The sequence below is a fragment of the Diadema setosum genome, chromosome 8 (assembly GCF_964275005.1).
Source record: "Diadema setosum chromosome 8, eeDiaSeto1, whole genome shotgun sequence".
In the NCBI taxonomy this organism is placed as follows: Eukaryota; Metazoa; Echinodermata; class Echinoidea; order Diadematoida; family Diadematidae; genus Diadema; species Diadema setosum.
Window position 1 is genome coordinate 2,204,097 of NC_092692.1, and position 21,072 is coordinate 2,225,168.

Below are 21,072 nucleotides of genomic sequence, written 5' to 3' on the forward strand. Positions count from 1 at the left end.
TTCTATAGAGGTATCTTATGCCACATGAGTGGAAGGCATCACTGTTTAGTAGTAGTAATGAACTTTTTCATGTTGTAAATGATATTAAGTTATGAATTTCACATCCAATCTTCGGGACAGCCGTGTGGCTTTATAGTCGCTTAGCCCGCTGCATTGTCATTATGCACTACCTTAGGACGAGATGTTCGAGACCCGCAGGACGCTATTATTTTTTCTCTCTCTCTTTCTTTGTTTTTCTTTTGGCAGTTCTGCTTTATTCCGATGTCATTTATCGTATTATCTTATCAAGTATATAACTACCCCACGAGACACAGTCACTCAAGTTCCATTTTTTTTTTGTCGGAGGCTGGAGGTTGTATTTGCTTTATTTATCATACGTAATGTTGTAAATTGCCCTTGGTATACAGTGCCCCGCTTGCCACCTTTCGTTTCTCTTTCCTTTTCTCTACGTTTGTTCCTGTTACACTGCACAAGACAGGTCGGAAAATAATTTACATAACTCAACTGGAGCAGGAATGGCAACTGAATGAATTAACTCTAGGCCAGGTGTATAACGGCGTCTCGCTCATCTCTTTGAAATTCCAGGTTGTTATTGTTTGACCCAATAACGGAATTGTAGACAGGTTTTATGTTGCTATAGAGGTATCTTGTGCCACATGAGTACAAGGCATCACTGCTCAGTAGTAGTAATGAACTTTTTCATGTCCCTCCATGTCAATTATAGTGTGTTTAAAGGGGTTGTGCGTCTATCTGCCAAAGAAAAGGAAAACCTTATTTTCGCCATGGCTGTTTCTCTATACGTAGCCGTATGTGGTGAGTGTTGTTGGTATCTGAGCAGTGAAGAACAGAGCGTCAGGCTAAAATCCCCCTTAGTTATACGCGCTAAGCGTTCAATGTCATATATCTTTATTTATGTAGTCAATCACTGCTAATGGAGTTACAGAATTATGTTATGACACGTTTCACTGAAAGTTTGTAAAGCAAAGTTTATGGACAAGGCAAGCAATTGTACATAAATAATACCATTGATTTCAGAGGGAAATTATGTTATACCTAAATGTAAGAGTATCACTGCTTTGGAATTGGTGAGACAATATGCTTGGCACGAGGGCTTCCACTTCTAATAGCTGATCCCTTTGAAGATTTGTCGGTCACGGGTGATCGTCATGATTCATCTTTCACGTAGAAGCTTACGTTCCACACTCTTAGTTCGAGAAGACTTACCATCACACTTCAAATTGCGATTAAAGGTAAAGACGCAAAATCGGACAAGTTTACGTGTTATGTCAATGGGAGGTGATTTTTTTTTAAACCATGCATTGCCTTGACAACGTTTAAGCACCTTTATCTCAGCTGATTTTGCTTTATTTCCTCTGAATCTATAGTATGTTGTAGCTGAGACAATAAGCTGCAGAAATCACGCATTTTATTTTTGCAAATCTCATCAGGTTGATAATTTTGCAGTTTAAAACTGAAAATGAGAATGGAATGTCGACCAGACGATTACTGAATCATCTTTGACATACATAACTTTACGTTCCTCATGTTTTCTCGTCGAGACGTATGGCCGAGTGGTTAAAGGCGACGTTTCAGAGACGTGAGGTTGCGGGTTCGAACCCCACAAGAGCACGAAACAAAATACTTACTTTTTTTTTTTACTTTTTTCTTCAATGGAGTACTACACCTTCACCTATGCAGAAATCACGTTCGCATGTAACCGCACCTATACGCACACACACACAATATCCCTTTGTTTTGTGTTGGAGACCAAAGCGCTTCGACTGGAAATTTCGACTTGAAAATACACATGTAAATGTGAAGGTGACCCTTAAAAGACCTTATCGCCATGTTTGATTTCTGTTTTTTAACAGTATAAAGACCTATTGGTAAATATTCATTTACATATCCTGTCTGATCGACTTACTTGCCCACGCCGACACACGCATGAAATGTTCACATGGTTGCATGACAGAAACAATTTCATCTGAATTATGTGGGACTGTATAAAGAATAGGACTTCACGAATGTGTCTCATGTCCTCTATTTGTCTGTTTATGCTAAAAAAACAACTGCTATAACATCTAATACATTTTGCTTCACTTGTCACACAAAAGGTTATAAATTGCAGTTGTGCAGTATATTTTTGCCAGCTCTCGTCTTCTCTTCCCTTTTCGCTACGTTTGTTTTGTTATACTGAAGGTGGGGATTTATGCATTTATATAAATACTTCAACTTGAGTGGGAAAAAGAACTGAATTGATTTACTCTAAGCCAGGTGTATACCGTCTCGCTCATCTCTGTGATATTTCGTACTGTATTGTTTGACCCAATAACGGAGTTGTAGACAGGCTTTATGTTGCTTTAGAGGTATCTTGCGCCACATGAGTGGAATGCATATGCTGTTTAGTATTAGTGAAGAGTTCTTTCATGTCCCTCCGTGCCAATTACAGTGTGTTTAAAGGGGTTGTGTGTCGATCTGCCAAATAAAAGGCAAAACTGTTATTTAAGTAATGGCTGTTTCTCTATACGCAGCCGTAGGTGATGAGTGTTGTTGCCATCTGAGCAGTGAAGAGCAGAGTATCAGGTTATAATCCCCTGAGTTATATGTGCTAAGCGTTCATTTTGATGTATCTTTGTTTATCTAGTAGTCACTGCTAATGGAGTTACATAGTTATGTTATGACACGTTTCACTGAAAGTTTGTAATACCATTAATACCATTGATTTTAGAGCGAAATTATGGAATGCCTAAATGTCATTGTCTCATTGCTTTGTTGAGACAATATGCTTGACACTCCTTCCCACTTCTAACTGTTCCCTTTGAAGATGTGTCGGTCACGGGTGATCGTCATGATTCATCTTACGTTCCACACTCTTGGTTCGAAAAGACTTACCATTTAGTTACGTGGTTAGAAGCTATGTCTCTTTCTTTATTTTAGTTGAGGTAATGCCGCTTTCGTCTAGGTACAAATCATATTGTCATGTAAACAAACACACACTCTCTCTATTTGCCTCTGTTTTGTTTTTGGACGTTTCATTGCTTTTTCTGCCGGAAAATTGTAGCTGCAAGGGCTTTCTTTATTAATTTTTTCCTTTTTTTCTTAGGCAGTTCAGCTTCACTCCTATGTCATTTGTTTCACTATTTCCTCAAGTATACACATCCCCACGAACACAAACACGCAATTTCCCTTATTTTATATCGGAGGTTAGAGTGTTTCTGTTGCTCGTGGGAATTTTTGTTTATCGCCAAATTACAATTCATTTAGCTAAACATGGATACTCAACCAGCAGAGCCCTTAAAATAAGTCAGCAAGTAGTTACTAGTACAATATAGCACCATATTTCGTCCGGGTATAAATCCCATTCTGTAAAGACACGCACTCGCTGTATTTTCCTTTGTTTTGGATTGGATGATTCATTGCTTAATTGCTGAAAAATTTTACAGGCTTGTAGCTTTAAGAGCTCTCCAAACTGATCATATTAATGACAAGATTCGATATAGCAGTTTTGGTTATGGAAATAAGGGCTAGAGTTCATATTTTTAAAAGACCACTATTAAAGTCAAGACGATCTTTAGAACACTGTATTGACGTGTTTCAATTTGTTCGTGTTTATATTTGTTCGTCATCGTAGAGATACACTGTACTAAGAAAACCTGTTAATCTACTTGGGCCTACTTGCACACGCAGACACACGTACAGGACTTTCCATGTGGTTTGCATTGTTACTAACAATATGATCTGAATAATGAAGGTCCAAAAAAATCGACTTTGCTAAAATATTATTGCAGAAATATAACTTAAAGTCGCTATATTTAATTGTTTCGTTGTCAATCACTGGTGACCGATATCTGATGACCCAAAGCGTATCACCTAACTCGTCTTTAAAGTGACGAGTTTCATGTCTCGTTTCTTATTCTTCTTTCTTTCTGGCCTATTTTGTGTCGTCAATATCTCAAGAATGACATTACGGAGTAACATGACATTTTCAGTCAACATGTCTCATGACAATATCTAGCCACAATAAGGTTTTCATGACAGTAACGTATCTATGACGTCATCTAGGCGCCATTTTGTGATTTTCGGACCATGTTACATGATCGATCATAACTTCATAACTAAAGGTCCTTTCTGTATCAGTTTTTGTGGACATAAAGTTCAGGTCACGCTCTATCTTTCTTTCTCTGATGCTAATTACCTAGGACGTCATCTAGGACGCGTAAGCGCGCGTCAAACATTTAAAAGGCTCAAAACAACTTTCCAATGGGAAATCTCGAAGTTTCAGACAATTTTAAGCGTTTCAAACAATTTTGCGCGTGCGCGTCCGTCCGCGCATTTTCGCGCGCACAGCGCGTCAGTAACATGAAAATGCACATTTTTTGACTGATCTGGATTCCTGATACTTTGAGTAACAATATCCATTGATTTCTGATCGATTTTGACAAATAACAAAGCAATGCACTGGCGTCAAAGTTGAAATTTCGCGTGCGCATCTATGTGCAAATATAGTGAAAAAACATGTCTTTGTTTATTTCGCCATAGCTCTTTAAAACGTCAGGTGACCCTATGTTTTTATTGCATATTACAAAAACATATGAATTGAAAATAACGTTTCAAGTATCATTATTTCCATAATTACAATATGACGTCATCATATCGTCATCTGAAATCAAAAAAGTGGAATTAATTTTTTTAAGGTACTGTTTCTGACATTCATTTGCTCGTATCTCTGTTGTTTAAGCTCAATATTATCCCAAATTCAGATATGTTGTACTTTGAACATTTGCCTTTTAAGTCCATGTCATGCTTTTGATATTTGATGACGTCATCATACCTTAAATTGTGATTAAAGGTAAAGACGCAAAATCGGATAAGTTTACGTGTATTGTCTATGGGAGGTGATTTTTTTTAAAAGCATCAATTGACTTAACAACGTTTAAGCACCTTTATCTCAGCTGATTTTGCTTCATTTCCTCTGAAACTTTAATATGTTGTAGCTGAGACAATAAGCTGCAGTAATCATGCATTTTATTCTTTGAAATCTCCTCATCAGATTGACAATTTTGCAGTTTAAAACTGAAAATGAAAAATGGAATGTGGACAAAACGATTCCCCATGTATCTTTCACATACATAAGTTTACGTTCCCCATATTTTCTCGTCGAGACGTATGGCCGAGTGGTTAAAGGCGACGTCTCAGAGACGTGAGATTGCGGGTTCGAACCCCACAAGATCACGAAACATTTTTTTTTTCATTTTACTTTTTTTCTTCAATTTTGTATTACATATTCGTCCATGTAGAAATCACGTTCGTATATAAACGCACCTACACACACACACAGACACACACACACGCCATATCCCTCTTTTTTGTGTGTTGGAGACCACATTGCTTCGACTGCAGCAACATTTTGCAGGTTGACTTTGTCAAACCGATCATAGTATGTAATGACGACGACTGAGGTGTTGTACTTTGAACAATTGTCTTTCAAGACGATGTCATTGTTTTGTAATTTGATGACGTCATTACACTGAAAATTGTGATTAAAGGCAAGGTATCAAAACCAGCCGATTATAGGTTTTATGTCTGCGGGACGTATTTTTTCCAAGTTGCCAGAAATGGCATAGTGACCTCAGTCGTTACAGGGCCGCTTCTCCGTCTAGCAATGCAATAGATGTTCACCAGGCCACGTTAGTTGAGTAGGCATTGACTTTCCCCCTGTTATATCTATACATTGTTTTTTTTTTTGTCTTACCATTTCCGTGGATGACCCGTGGCCGAGTGGTTACAGAAACGGTTTCGCATGCACGCTCAATATAACTTCAAGGTGCCTATATCACATTCTTTTCTTTGTCGATCACAGATGACCGTCATCTGATGACCACAAGCGTATCACCTAACTCGTCCTCAATGTGACGAGTTTTCATGTCTCGTTTCTTTTTATTCTTCTTTCTTTCTGGACAATTTTGTGTCATCAATATCTCAAGAATGACATTACGGAATAACATGACATTTTCAGGGAACATGTCTCATGACAAAATCTAGCCACAATAAGGTTTTCATGACAGTAACATATCTATGACGTCATCTAGGCGCCATTTTGTGATTTTCGGACCATGTTACATGATCGATCATAACTTCATAACTAAAGGTCATTTCTGTATCATTTTCGGTGGACATTAAGTTCAGGTCACGCTCTATCTTACATTTTAATGCTAATTACCTACGACATCATTACGCGCGCGTACGCGCGCGTCAAACTTTTAAAAGGCTCAAAACAACTTTCCAATGGGAAATCTCGAAGTTTCAGACAATTTTAAGCGTTTCGCGCGTAGGCGTCCGTCCGCGTATTTTCGCGCGCAGTGCGCGTAAGCAACACGAGAATGCAATTGTTTTGACAGATTTGGATTCCTGATACATTAAGTAACAATATCCAATGATTTCCGATCAATTTTGACTTATAACAAAGGAATGCGCTGGGGTCAAAGTTGAAATTTCGTGTGCGCGTCTATGTGGAAATATAGCGAAAAACATGTCTTTGTTTATTTCGCCATAGCTCTTTAAAACGCGGGGTGACCCTATGTTTTTATTGCATATTACAAAAGCATATGAATTGGAAATAACATTTCAAGCATCAACATTCCCCGAAATACATTATGACGTCATCATATCATTATCTGAAATCAAAAAAGTGGAATTAACTTTTTTGAGGTACTGTTTCTGACATTCATTTGCTCGTATCTCTCTTGTTTAAGCTCAATATTATCCCAAATTCAGTTATGTTTTACTTTGAACATTTGCCTTTCAAGTCCATGTCATGGTTTTGAAATTTAATGACATCATCATACCTTAAATTGTGATTAAAGGTAAAGACGCAAAATCGGACAAGTTTACGTGTATTGTCTATGGGAGGTGATTTTTTTTTAGACCATGCATTGACTTGACAACGTTTAAGCACCTTTATCTCAGCTGATTTTACTCCATTTCCTCTGAAACTTAAGTATGTTGTAGCTCAGACAATAAACTGCAGTCATCATGCATTTTATATTTTAAAATCTCCTCATGAGGTCGACAATTATGTAGTTAAAAACTGAAAATGAGAATGCAATCTGTACGGAACGATTGGCGATTGTTGTTTGCAACTGTATATTGGTCGAATCCACGCGGCCACTTGTGGGAAGTTGAATAGCGCCATCTCCGTCAACAGTCACGATTGTATAATTAAAAATTTAAGTTTCGCAAACGATCTTCGGGACAGCCGCGTGGCGTAATCGCTTAGCGCGCTGGGTGATCATAACGCCATACAGGAAGGCGAGAAGTTCGACTCCCGCAGGACTTTTACCTTTTTTTTTCCTTTTTTTCGGCTGTTCAGCTATACTCGATGTCATTTATCGTATTATTTTATCAAGTATACGTAAGCCGTGAACACGGCTGCTCTATTTCCCTTAATTGTTTTGTATCGGAGTTTGGAGATTGGGTTTGCTTCATTAATTTTGTCACACTTAATGTTGTAAATTGCCCCTTGTTACAGTGTCCCGCTTACCACCTTTCGTTTGCTCTTTCCTTTTCTCTTCATTGGTTCTTGTTATATTGTAACAGGATAGGTAGGAACATTTACGTTTAGATAACTGGCAGGAATGGGAGCTGAATTGATTAACTCTAGTCCAGGTGTATGGCGCCTCGCTCATCTCTTTGAAATTCCAGGTTGTTATTGTTTGACCCAATAACGGAGTTGTAGACAGGTTTTATGTTTCTATAGAGGTATCTTGTGCCACATGAGTGGAAGGCATCACTGTTTAGTAGTAGTAGTAATGAACTTTTTCATCTTGTAAATGATATTAAGTTATGAATTTCACATCCAATCTTCGGGACAGCCGTGTGGCTTTATAGTCGCTTAGCCAGCTGCATTGTCATTATGCACTACCTTAGGACGAGATGTTCGAGACCCGCAGGACGCTATTATTTTTTTTTCTCTCTCTCTTTCTTTGTTTTTCTTTTGGCAGTTCTGCTTTATTCCGATGTCATTTATCGTATTATCTTATCAAGTATACTACCCCACGAGACACAGTCACTCAAGTTCCATTTTTTTTTTTTTTGTCGGAGGCTGGAGGTTGTATTTGCTTCATTTATCATACGTAATGTTGTAAATTGCCCTTGGTATACAGTGCCCCGCTTGCCACCTTTCGTTTCTCTTTCCTTTTCTCTACGTTTGTTCCTGTTACACTGCACAAGACAGGTCGGAAAATAATTTACATAACTCAACTGGAGCAGGAATGGCAACTGAATAAATTAACTCTAGGCCAGGTGTATAACGGCGTCTCGCTCATCTCTTTGAAATTCCAGGTTGTTATTGTTTGATCCAATAACGGAATTGTAGACAGGTTTTATGTTGCTATAGAGGTATCTTGTGCCACATGAGTAGAAGGCATCACTGCTCAGTAGTAGTAATGAACTTTTTCATGTCCCTCCATGTCAATTATAGTGTGTTTAAAGGGGTTGTGCGTCTATCTGCCAAAGAAAAGGAAAACCTTATTTTCGCCATGGCTGTTTCTCTATACGTAGCCGTAGGTGGTGAGTGTTGTTGGTATCTGAGCAGTGAAGAACAGGATATCAGGCTAAAATCCCCCTTAGTTATACGCGCTAAGCGTTCAATGTGATATATCTTTATTATTTTATGTAGTCAATCACTGCTAATGGAGTTACAGAATTATGTTATGACACGTTTCACTGAAAGTTTGTAAAGCAAAGTTTATGGACAAGGCAAGCAATTGTACACGAATAATACCATTGATTTCAGAGGGAAATTATGTTATACCTAAATGTAAGAGTATCACTGCTTTGGACTTGCTGAGACAATATGCTTGGCACGAGGGCTTCCACTTCTAATAGCTGATCCCTTTGAAGATTTGTCGGTCACGGGTGATCGTCATGATTCATCTTTCACGTAGAAGCTTCCGTTCCACACTCTTAGTTCGAGAAGACTTACCATCACACTTCATTGTGATTAAAGGTAAAGACGCAAAATCGGACAAGTTTACGTGTTATGTCAATGGGAGGTGATTTTTTTTTAAACCATGCATTGCCTTGACAACGTTTAAGCACCTTTATCTCAGCTGATTTTGCTTTATTTCCTCTGAATCTATAGTATGTTGTAGCTGAGACAATGAGCTGCAGAAATCATGCATTTTATTTTTGCAAATCTCATCAGGTTGATAATTTTGCAGTTTAAAACTGAAAATGAGAATGGAATGTGGACCAGACGATTACTGAATCATCTTTCACATACATAAGTTTACGTTCCTCATATTTTCTCGTCGAAACGTATGGCCGAGTGGTTAAAGGCGACGTCTCAGAAACGTGAGGTTGCGGGTTCGAACCCCACAAGAGCACGAAACAAAATACTTTTTTTTTTTTTACTTTTTTTCGTCAATGGAGTACTACACCTTCACCTATGCAGAAATCACGTTCGCATGTAACCGCACCTATACGCACACACACACAATATCCCTTTGTTTTGTGTTGGAGACCAAAGCGCTTCGACTGGAAATTTCGACTTGAAAATACAAATGTAAATGTGAAGGTGACCCTTAAAAGACCTTATCGCCATGTTTGATTTATGTTTTTTTAACAGTATAAAGACCTATTGGTAAATATTCATTTACATATCCTGTCTGATCGACTTACTTGCCCACGCCGACACACGCATGAAATGTTCACATGGTTGCATGACAGAAACAATTTCATCTGAATTATGTGGGACTGTATAAAGAATAGGACTTCACGAATGTGTCTCATGTCCTCCATTTGTCTGTTTATGCTAAAAAAACAACTGCTATAACATCTAATACATTTTGCTTCACTTGTCACACAAAAGGTTATAAATTGCAGTTGTGCAGTATATTTTTGCCAGCTCTCGTCTTCTCTTCCCTTTTCGCTACGTTTGTTTTGTTATACTGAAGGTGGGGATTTATGCATTTATATACAATACTTCAACTTGAGTGGGAAAAAGAACTGAATTGATTTACTCTAAGCCAGGTGTATACCGTCTCGCTCATCTCTGTGATATTTCATACTGTATTGTTTGACCCAATAACGGAGTTGTAGACAGGCTTTATGTTGCTTTAGAGGTATCTTGCGCCACATGAGTGGAATGCATATGCTGTTTAGTATTAGTGAAGAGTTCTTTCATGTCCCTCCGTGCCAATTACAGTGTGTTTAAAGGGGTTGTGTGTCGATCTGCCAAATAAAAGGCAATACTGTTATTTAAGTAATGGCTGTTTCTCTATACGCAGCCGTAGGTGATGAGTGTTGTTGCCATCTGAGCAGTGAAGAGCAGAGTATCAGGTTATAATCTCCTGAGTTATATGTGCTAAGCGTTCATTTTGATATATCTTTGTTTATCTAGTAGTCACTGCTAATGGAGTTACATAGTTATGTTATGACACGTTTCACTGAAAGTTTGTAAAGCAAAGTTTATGGACTATGCAAGCAATGGTAGGCCTACATGATTAATACCATTGATTTTAGAGCGAAATTATGGAATGCCTAAAAGTCATTGTCTCATTGCTTTGTTGAGACAATATGCTTGACACTCCTTCCACTTCTAACTGTTCCCTTTGAAGATGTGTCGGTCACGGGTGATCGTCATGATTCATCTTACGTTCCACACTCTTGGTTCGAAAAGACTTACCATTTAGTTACGTGGTTAGAAGCTATGTCTCTTTCTTTTAGTTGAGGTAATGCCGCTTTCGTCTAGGTACAAATCATATTGTCATGTAAACAAACACACACTCTCTCTATTTGCCACTGTTTTGTTTTTGGACGTTTCATTGCTTTTACTGCCGGAAAATTTCACAGGCTTGTAGCTGCAAGGGCTTTCTTTATTTTTCCTTCTTTTTTCTTAGGCAGTTCAGCTTCACTCCTATGTCATTTGTTTCACTATTTCCTCAAGTATACACATCCCCACGAACACAAACACGCAATTTCCCTTATTTTATATCGGAGGTTAGAGTGTTTCTGTTGCTCGTGGGAATTTTTGTTTATCGCCAAATTACAATTCATTTAGCTAACAATGGATACTCAACCAGCAGAGCCCTTAAAATAAGTCAGCAAGTAGTTACTAGTACAATATAGCACCATATTTCGTCCGGGTATAAATCCCATTCTGTAAAGACACGCACTCGCTATATTTTCCTTTGCTTTGGATTGGATGATTCATTGCTTAATTGCTGGAAAATTTTACAGGCTTGTAGCTTTAAGAGCTCTCCAAACTGATCATATTAATGACAAGATTCGATATAGCAGTTTTGGTTATGGAAATAAGGGCTAGAGTTCATATTTTTAAAAGACCACTATTAAAGTCAAGACGATCTTTAAAACACTGTATTGACGTGTTTCAATTTGTTCGTGTTTATATTTGTTCGTCATCGTAGAGATACACTGTACTAAGAAAACCTGTTAATCTACTTTGGCCTACTTGCACACGCAGACACACGTACAGGACTTTCCATGTGGTTTGCATTGTTACTAACAATATGATCTGAATAATAAAGGTCCAAAAAAAAAATCGACTTTGCTAAAATATTATTGCAGAAATATAACTTAAAGTCGCTATATTTCATTGTTTCGTTGTCAATCACTGGTGACCGATATCTGATGACCCCAAGCGTATCACCTAACTCGTCTTTAAAGTGACGAGTTTCATGTCTCGTTCTTCTTATTTCTCCCCAAAAGTTGTGCATCGATTAGCTCAGAAAGTCCTCTTCCTATCAATTCCAAACTTATACCATATATGTATCGTCTCCCAAAGACGGCAATCGAACTAAAATCAAAGTGATCAGTCGACCGTGACGTCACTATGACGTCATTATATGAAAACACATTTTCAATCATATCTCATTAATGGAATAGAATTTTTCAATGAAATTTACGTCACATATATTTCAAGTCAAGCGCATTCTACTCATATTCTCAAAATTCATCTATACCTTAAAACGTGCGCGTACGCGCGCGTTGAAATATTTGTATGCTCAAATCGAGCTCAAATTTTTTTTGCACACGTTTCAGACCATTTAGAGCATTTTTTGAAAAATTGAAAAAAATTTACGGACGCGTACGCGCGCGTGCATATACGCACGCACAGCTCATATGCAATAGAAATTTCCCGTTTTTTCACACTTATCGCCTGCCTGAAATGTCAAGGAATACGTCTACCAAGTTTCAAGTCAATCCGACTCAATATGACGTCATACGGGCCCGTCAAAGTTGAAATTCCGGGCGCGCGTCAATGGCGATATACAGTGCAACAATGCCAAAAAACCGCCAATTTTAAATCCGATTTTACTCGTCAGGATGAACGGTGACCTCCCATTTTCTTTACATATTCTGAAAGCTGATGAGTTGTACATGTCATTTCATGGGTTGACGATGCTGGAAAAATGATTAAAAGATATCAAATTTCTTAATAAAGTAAAAAAAAGTAAATTTTCAAAATGACGTCATCAAATTGCAAGTTCACTCGAGCGTATCTCACTTATCCTTTGCCAATTTTCACCCAGATTTCAGTATGTTGTAGCTTACGAAATACTCTTTCATTAATATACTAACAACATTTTGATTAGGTGACTGCATCACCTCGTAATATTGGATTGAATGTAATCTTGTCAAATTTGACCAGTTTACGTGTTATCTTAATGGGAGTGCAGTTTTTCTGGAAATGAAAATTGACATGACTATATTTTTCGAGCAGTAGCTCACCTATGCTTCGGTGAATTTCTCTAAGATTTTAATATGTTGTAGCTGAGACTATGGGCTATCGTAAGCGTGCCCTTCATTTTTTCATACGGTATCGGGATCACGTCCAAAAACTTGATTGAAATCAAAGCCTATCTTCGATGTATTTCCACATTTCTTTCTTTTTACAACTTTCTTTGCAATAACTCAAGAAAAACATACTTTATCACCACCATATTTTGCACATGGCTAGTTCATGTCATATACATTATTTCATAAAATAACAACTACTTCATCAGACGCCATCTTGGGTATGTAAATTAGGGTCAAAGGTCATAAATGTTTCATCCTGTATCTTGGTGAATACATGTTCTATCTTCCCCATATTTTGCACACGTAAAGACAGTGTTACAAGGATCATTTCACAAAATAACCACTTTTTGCTCAGATGACATCTTCTCTGTGCAGATCGGGGTCAAAGGTCATATGTACTTCTTTCTTTATCTTCGTTATGACGTGTTACCTCTATGGGAGGGAATTTTTCTAGATGTGAAAATTGACATGATTGTCTTTATCGAGCACTAGCTCACTTACCCTTCGGTGAATTTCTCCCAGATTTTAATATGTTGTAGCTGAGACTTTGCGCTATCGTACGTGTTCCCTTTGAATTTCATATGGTGTCGGGATCACGTCCAAAAACGTGGTTGAAATTAAAGGTTATCTTCGATGTATTTTCATATTTCTTTCTTTTTCCAATTTTCTTTGCAATAACTCAAGAAAAATAACCCCTATCAACCCCATATTTTGCACATGTTTATTTAATGTTACGTACATTATTTCATAAAATAACAACTACTTGATCAGACACCATCTTGGGTATGTAAATTACGGTCAAAGGTCATAAATGTTTCATCCTGTATCTTGGTGAATACATGTCTTATCTTTCCCATATTTTGCACACGCAAAGACCATGTTACAAGAATCATTTCACAAAATAACCACTTTTTGCTCAGATGCCATCTTGGGGGTGCAAAGTGGGGTCAAAGGTCAAATATACTTCATTCTGCATCTTTGATAGTGTATACGGAATTCGGTACCCAAGATGGCAGGTCTGACTCCCTTTTCAACATGAGAATCCAAACATCACACGACCAATGTCCCTAATCTCAGGTGAAAACTCGAATCATTGATTTAAAAAAAATCGGATCACCTAATTTGTCAGTCTTGACAAATTCCGGGTCTAGTTACATTTGCTCTTTTTTTGATATCTCAGCCATTTCAAAACCAATTTTCATCAAATAAGCGTTCAATTCCTCATAGAATTACATGCTCTTTCATATTTCATAAGAGGTTTCTCATTATTTCACCAAAACATGTTAGAAACATGAAATTAAGTCTCAACCAAAACTGTATGATCCCTTTAAGATAGTGCTCGATAAAGAGAGTCATGTCAATTTCCACATCTAAAAAATTCCCTCCCATAGAGATAATACGTCATAGCGAAGATAGAAAAGGAAGTACATATGACCTTTGACCCCACTTTGCACAGACAAGATGGCATCTGAGCAAAAAGTGGTTATTTTATGAAATGATCCCTGTAACATGGTCTTTACGTGTGCAAAATATGGGAAAGATAAAACATGTATTCACAAAGATACAGGATGAAACATCTATGACCTTTGACCCTAATTCACATACCCAAGATGGCGTCTGATCAAGTAGTTGTTATTTTATGGAATAATGTTCGTGACATGAACTAAAAATGTGCAAAATATGGTGGTGATAGGGTATGTTTTTCTTAAGTTATTGCACATAAAGTTATAAAAAGAAAGAAATATTACAATACATCGAAGATAAGCTTTAATTTCAACCAAGTTTTTTCACGTGATCCCGACAACGAATGGCACACTTACGATAGCCCTACGTCTCAGCTACAACATATTAAAATCTTAGAGAAATTCACCGAAGCATAAGTGAGCTAGTGCTCGATAAAGATAGTCATGTCAACTTTCATTTCCATAAAAATTGCACTCCCATAGAGATTACACGTAAACTGGTCATATTTGACAAGGTTACCTTCAATCCATTTTTTCGAGGTGATGTCGTCATATAATCAAAATTGTGTAATTACATTTATGAAAGAGCATTTCATAAGCTACAACATATTGAAATTTGGGTGAAAATTGGCAAAGGATAAGTGAGATACCCTCGAGCAAACTTGAAATTTGATGACGTCATTTTGAAAATTTACTTTTTTTACTTTATTAAGAAATTTGATATCTTTTAATCATTTTGTCAGCATAGCCAGGCCATGAAATGACATGTACAACTCATCAGCTTTCAGAATATGTCAAGAAAATGGGGGGTCACCGTCCATCCTGACGAGTAAAATCCGATTTTAAATTGGCGGTTTTTTGGCATAGTTGCACTGTGTATCCCCATTGACGCACGCGCGGAATTTTGAATTTGACGGGCCCGTATGACGTCATATTGAATCGGATCGACTTGAAACTTGGTAGAAATATTCTTTGACATTTCGGACATCCGATCCGTGTGTAAAAATTGAAAATTTCTATTTCATATTAGCTCTGCGTGCGAATATGTGCGCGCGCGTACGCGTCCGTCCAATTTTCTCAATATTTCAAAAAATGCTCCAAATGGTCTGAAACGTGTGCAAAAACATTTTGAGCTCGATTCGAGCATACAAATATTTCAACGCGCGCGTACGCGCGCGTTTAGAAATAAAAATGAATTTTGAGAATATGAGTAGAATTCGCTTGACTTGAAATATATGTGACGTAAATTTCATTGAAATATTCCATTCCATTAATGAGATATGCATGAAAATGTGTTTTCATATATTGACGTCATAGTGACGTCACGGTCGACTGATCACTATGATTTTACTTGCGCTGTCGTCTTTGCGACATGATACATATATGGTATAAGTTTGACATTGAGAGGCAATGCACTTTCTGAGCTAACCTCTGCACAACTTTTGAGGAGAAACTAGACCCGGAATTTGTCAAGACTGACAAATTAGGTGATCCGATCTTTTGAAAATCAATGATTTGAGTTTTGATCCCAATGTAGGCATGACTATACAGGTTTCATCTGTGTTTAGGGATATTGGCTGTGTGATGTTTGGATACTGATTTTGAAAAGGGAGTCAGGTCTGCCATCAATATTCATGACCATACAGGTTTCATCTGTGTTGACGGGACATTGGCCGTGTGATGTTTGGATTCTCATTAGGTGATCCGAGTATCCTCTCGGATCACCTTCTGTTTTTGTACGGATTCTTTCTTCTTCTTTTTCTTATTTCTCCCCAAAAGTTGTGCATCGATTAGCTCAGAAAGTCCTCTTCCTATCAATTTCAAACTTATACCATATATGTATCTTCTCCCAAAGACGGCAATCGAACTAAAATCAAAGGTATCAGTCGACCGTGACGTCACCATGACGTCATTATATGAAAACACATTCTCAATCATATCTCATTAATGGAATGGAATTTTTCAATGAAATTTACGTCACACATATTTCAAGTCAAGCGCATTCTACTCATATTCTCAAAATTCATCTATACCTTAAAACGTGCGCGTACGCGCGCGTTGAAATATTTGTATGCTCAAATCGAGCTCAAATTTTTTTTGCACACGTTTCAGACCATTTAGAGCATTTTTTGAAAAATTGAAAAAAAATTGCGGACGCGTACGCGCGCGCGCATATACGCACGCACAGCTCATATGCAATAGAAATTTCCCGTTTTTTCACACTTATCGGCTGCCTGAAATGTCAAGGAATATGTCTACCAAGTTTCAAGTCAATCCGACTCAATATGACGTCATACGGGCCCGTCAAAGTTGAAATTCCGCGCGCGCGTCAATGGCGATATACAGTGCAACAATGCCAAAAAAACCGCCAATTTTAAATCCGATTTTACTCGTCAGGATGAACGGTGACCTCCCATTTTCTTTACATATTCTGAAAGCTGATGAGTTGTACATGTCATTTCATGGGTTGACGATGCTGGAAAAATGATTAAAAGATTTTCTAGATGTGAAAATTGACATGATTGTCTTTATCGAGCACTAGCTCACTTACCCTTCGGTGAATTTCTCCCAGATTTTAATATGTTGCAGCTGAGACTTTGCGCTATCGTACGTGTTCCCTTTGTATTTCATATGGTGTCGGGATCACGTCCAAAAACGCGGTTGAAATTAAAGGTTATCTTCGATGTATTTTCATATTTCTTTCTTTTTCCAATTTTCTTTGCAATAACTCAAGAAAAATGACCCCTATCAATCCCATATTTTGCACATGTTTATTTAATGTTACGTACATTATTTCATAAAATAACAACTACTTGATCAGACACCATCTTGGGTATGTAAATTAGGGTCCTAGGTCATAAATGTTTCATCCTGTATCTTGGTGAATACATGTCTTATCTTTTCCATATTTTGCACACGCAAAGACCATGTTACAAGAATCATTTCACAAAATAACCACTTTTTGCTCAGATGCCATCTTGGGGGTGCAAAGTGGGGTCAAAGGTCAAATATACTTCATTCTGCATCTTTGATAGTGTATACGGAATTCGGTACCCAAGATGGCAGGTCTGACTCCCTTTTCAAAATGAGAATCCAAACATCACACGACCAATGTCCCTAATCTCAGGTGAAAACTCGAATCATTGATTTAAAAAAAATCGGATCACCTAATTTGTCAGTCTTGACAAATTCCGGGTCTAGTTTAGAAAAGGGAGTGACACCTGCCATCTTTGGTACCGAATTCCGTACACACTAACGGAAATACAGAATGAAGTATATTTGACCTTTGACCTCACTTTGCACACCCAAGATGGCGTCTAAGCAAAAAGTAATTATTTTATGAAATGATTCTTGTAACATGGTCTTTGCGTGTGCAAAATATGGGAAAGATAGGACATGTATTCACCAAGATACAGGATGAAACATTTATGACCTTTGACACTAATTTACATACCCAAGATGGTGTCCGATCAAGTAGTTGTTATTTTATGAAATAATGTACGTGACATGTACTAAACATGTGCAAAATATGGGATTGATAGCCATTGTTGTTGTTCATCTATTGCACAGAAAGTAGTAGAAAGAAAGAAAAATAAAGCAAAAATTATGTTATTTTATAGAAATTTGAAGGAGAAGCAGAAAAAAATCAGAAAAAGATAAAGTAAGGAAAGGGAGATTAAGATTAACTAAAGAAAAAGAAGAAAAAAGTGTTAAAAAAGATTTAAAAAAATATTGGCAGGGGTGAGCCTCGAACCAGGGACCTTAGGATTACGAGTCGAATGCGCTACGCAATGACCTATTTCATTCTCCATAGGCCCTGTGTATTAAGCAAAATGACGCTGCATCGAAGCCTCGTGCCATTTTCAACCAAGTTTTTCGACGTGATGCCGACATTGTATGAAGAAATGGAGGGCACACTTACGATAGCCCAAAGTCTCAGCTACAACATACTAAAATCTGGGAGGAATTCACCGAAGCATAAGTGAGCTAGTGCTCGAAAAAGAGAGTCATGTCAATTTTCACTGCCAGAAAAACTGCTCTCCCATAGAGATAACACGTAAACTGGTCAAATCTTACAAGGATACTTTCAATCCATTTTTACGAGGCGATAACGTCATCCAATCAAAATGTTGTTTTTACATTAATGAAAGAACATTTAATAAGCTACAACATATCGAAATATAAGTGAAAATGGGCTAAGGATAAGTGAGATACGCTCGAGTGAACTTGTAATTTGATGACGTCATTTTGAAAATTTACTCTTTTTATTTTATTAAGAAATTTGATATCTTTTAATCATTTTTCCAGCATCGCCAACCCATGAAATGACATGTACAACTCATCAGCTTTCAGAATATGTAAAGAAAATTGGGGGTCACCGTCCATCCTGACGAGTAAAATCGGATTTAAAATTGGCGGTTTTTTGGCATTGTTGCACTGTATATCGCCATTGACGCGCGCGCGGAATTTCAACTTTGACGGGCCCGTATGACGTCATATTGAGTCGGATTGACTTGAAACTTGGTAGACATATTCCTTGACATTTCAGGCAGCCGATAAGTGTGAAAAAACGGGAAATTTCTATTGCATATGAGCTGTGCGTGCGTATATGCGCGCGCGCGTACGCGTCCGTCCGATTTTTTCAATTTTTCAAAAAATGCTCCAAATCGTCTCAAACGTGTGCAAAAAACATTTCTGCTCGATTCGAGCATACAAATATTTCAACGCGCGCGTACGCGCACGTTTTAAGGGTATAGATGAATTTTGGAAACAGGAGTAGAATCAGCTTAATTTGAACTATATGTGACGTAAATTTCATTGAAAAATTCCATTCCATTAATGAGATATGAATGAGAATGTGTTTTTATATAATGACGTCATAGTGACGTCACGGTCGACTGATCACTTTGATTTTAGTTCGATTGTCGTCTTTCGGACACGATACATATATGGTATAAGTCTAACATTCATAAGTAATGCACTTTCTGAGCTAACCTCTGCACAACTTTTGAGGAGAAATAAAGAAAGAATCAGTACAGATACAGAAGGTGATCCGAAGGATACTCGGATCACCTAATAAAGAAAGAAACAAAGAAAGAAGAAAGATTCAGTACAGATACAGAAGGTGATCCGAGAGGATACTCGGATCACCTAAAAAGAAGAAAACAGCTAAACATGCAACATGGCTCGGTCTCGGACAGCCAAGTTGCTGCCTCGCTCGGCGCAGCAGAGCTGTAGAGCCTGGTTCTTGAATGTTGAAGGAGGTGGAGGGTTGAATCCTTCTTATCTCCCTGAATAATAGCCTATATGTTGAAAATGACCCGAGATCCTATACTCGGCCTTGTTACTCAGTCCTCAGTTCTCGGCTCAGTTCCGTACATGTGGAGGCAGAGGGCCACTGTGCACACGATATGAACACATGCACACACAAACACACACACACACACACACACACACACACACACACACACACACACACACATACATCATACACTGTATCATATACATCTCCATACTAGTAAGTCTTTGCAGGGGCTTTGCGTCCTTCGCAATGAATATTCATAAATGGTTCCCGCTCTTGCCGAGGAGAATTGTGCATTTGCGGCTGCGCACAATGAATAATCATGAGACAATCTCTCGCTTGGTTACGGAAAGAAAAAGACGCGAACGGAGGAGGGGTATCCCCCTCCCACGCGAGAGAGATTTCGCATTTTCAGAATTGAAAATCAGCAATCTGGTGCACACTTTGGATGAGATATTTTGACAGTTTTCTATCAAAAAAGCAAGAAAATTTTCCTCATTTCGGGAATCATTGGAGAACAAAGCATTTTGCCCCCCCCCCCCCAGGGATCGACGCCCCTGCATACGAGAGAGCTTTTATATTTCTAGAATTCAGATGAAAATATCTCCTAAATACACATATGATGGAACTTAGTCTGGGAAAAATTTCGATCCGAGAGGTGTACTAAATCCATGGGGGAAACCCTCCGTTAATTGAAAGTACAGTGCTAGACATCTCCTCCAACCCACCTGATGGAACTTTTGCATTTTTTCTAACCGAATTGACAGACCTGGTGCACTTTAGATGAAAAATTTGGAAATCTGTCAATCTAAAAGTATATTAAGTAGAAAGGGCTGAACGGGGAGGGTATGGAAGGGGTAGGCATATCCCCTTCTCACGCCAGGGAGATTTTGTATTTTCAGAATTGAAATTTAGCCGTCTTCGGGTAAAATAATTTATTTAGAAAGTTTTCTATCAAAAAAGGCAAAAATTTCCACATCTCGGCAATTATCAGGAGGAGCAAAATGATATGTTTGCCCCCAATACTTCTATGGGGGAACCATTCCCCCCCCCCCAGATCGACACCTCTGCATATGAGGGAACTTTTGTAAGTGAAAGATCTGCTGCTGGGATCGACGCCCCCATCCTATCATCCCTGTCTATGCCCACAGATGTATCCTGAGTCATCATCGTTTGCTCAATGATTCACGAAATGGAGAGGGTTCAATTATGGTGATATTTTGTTTGTTTGTTTGTTTTCATACGTGATTAGCAGACGGTCCCAATTGCGGCCGTCATAACATGTATACATGTAGGCATATATTTGACGTTTTCCACGCCATGCCTTATGTCGATATTACTATTTTCGCGAGCGAGTAAAGCGAGCGAGAGCTTTAGAAAATTATGTATACGAATCCCAAAAGAAAGAATACTGATACGCTCTGTTAGCTCTCTGGAGGCGGGCGTAAGAACTTACATGCGATGTGCCAAATCACTACAATCACA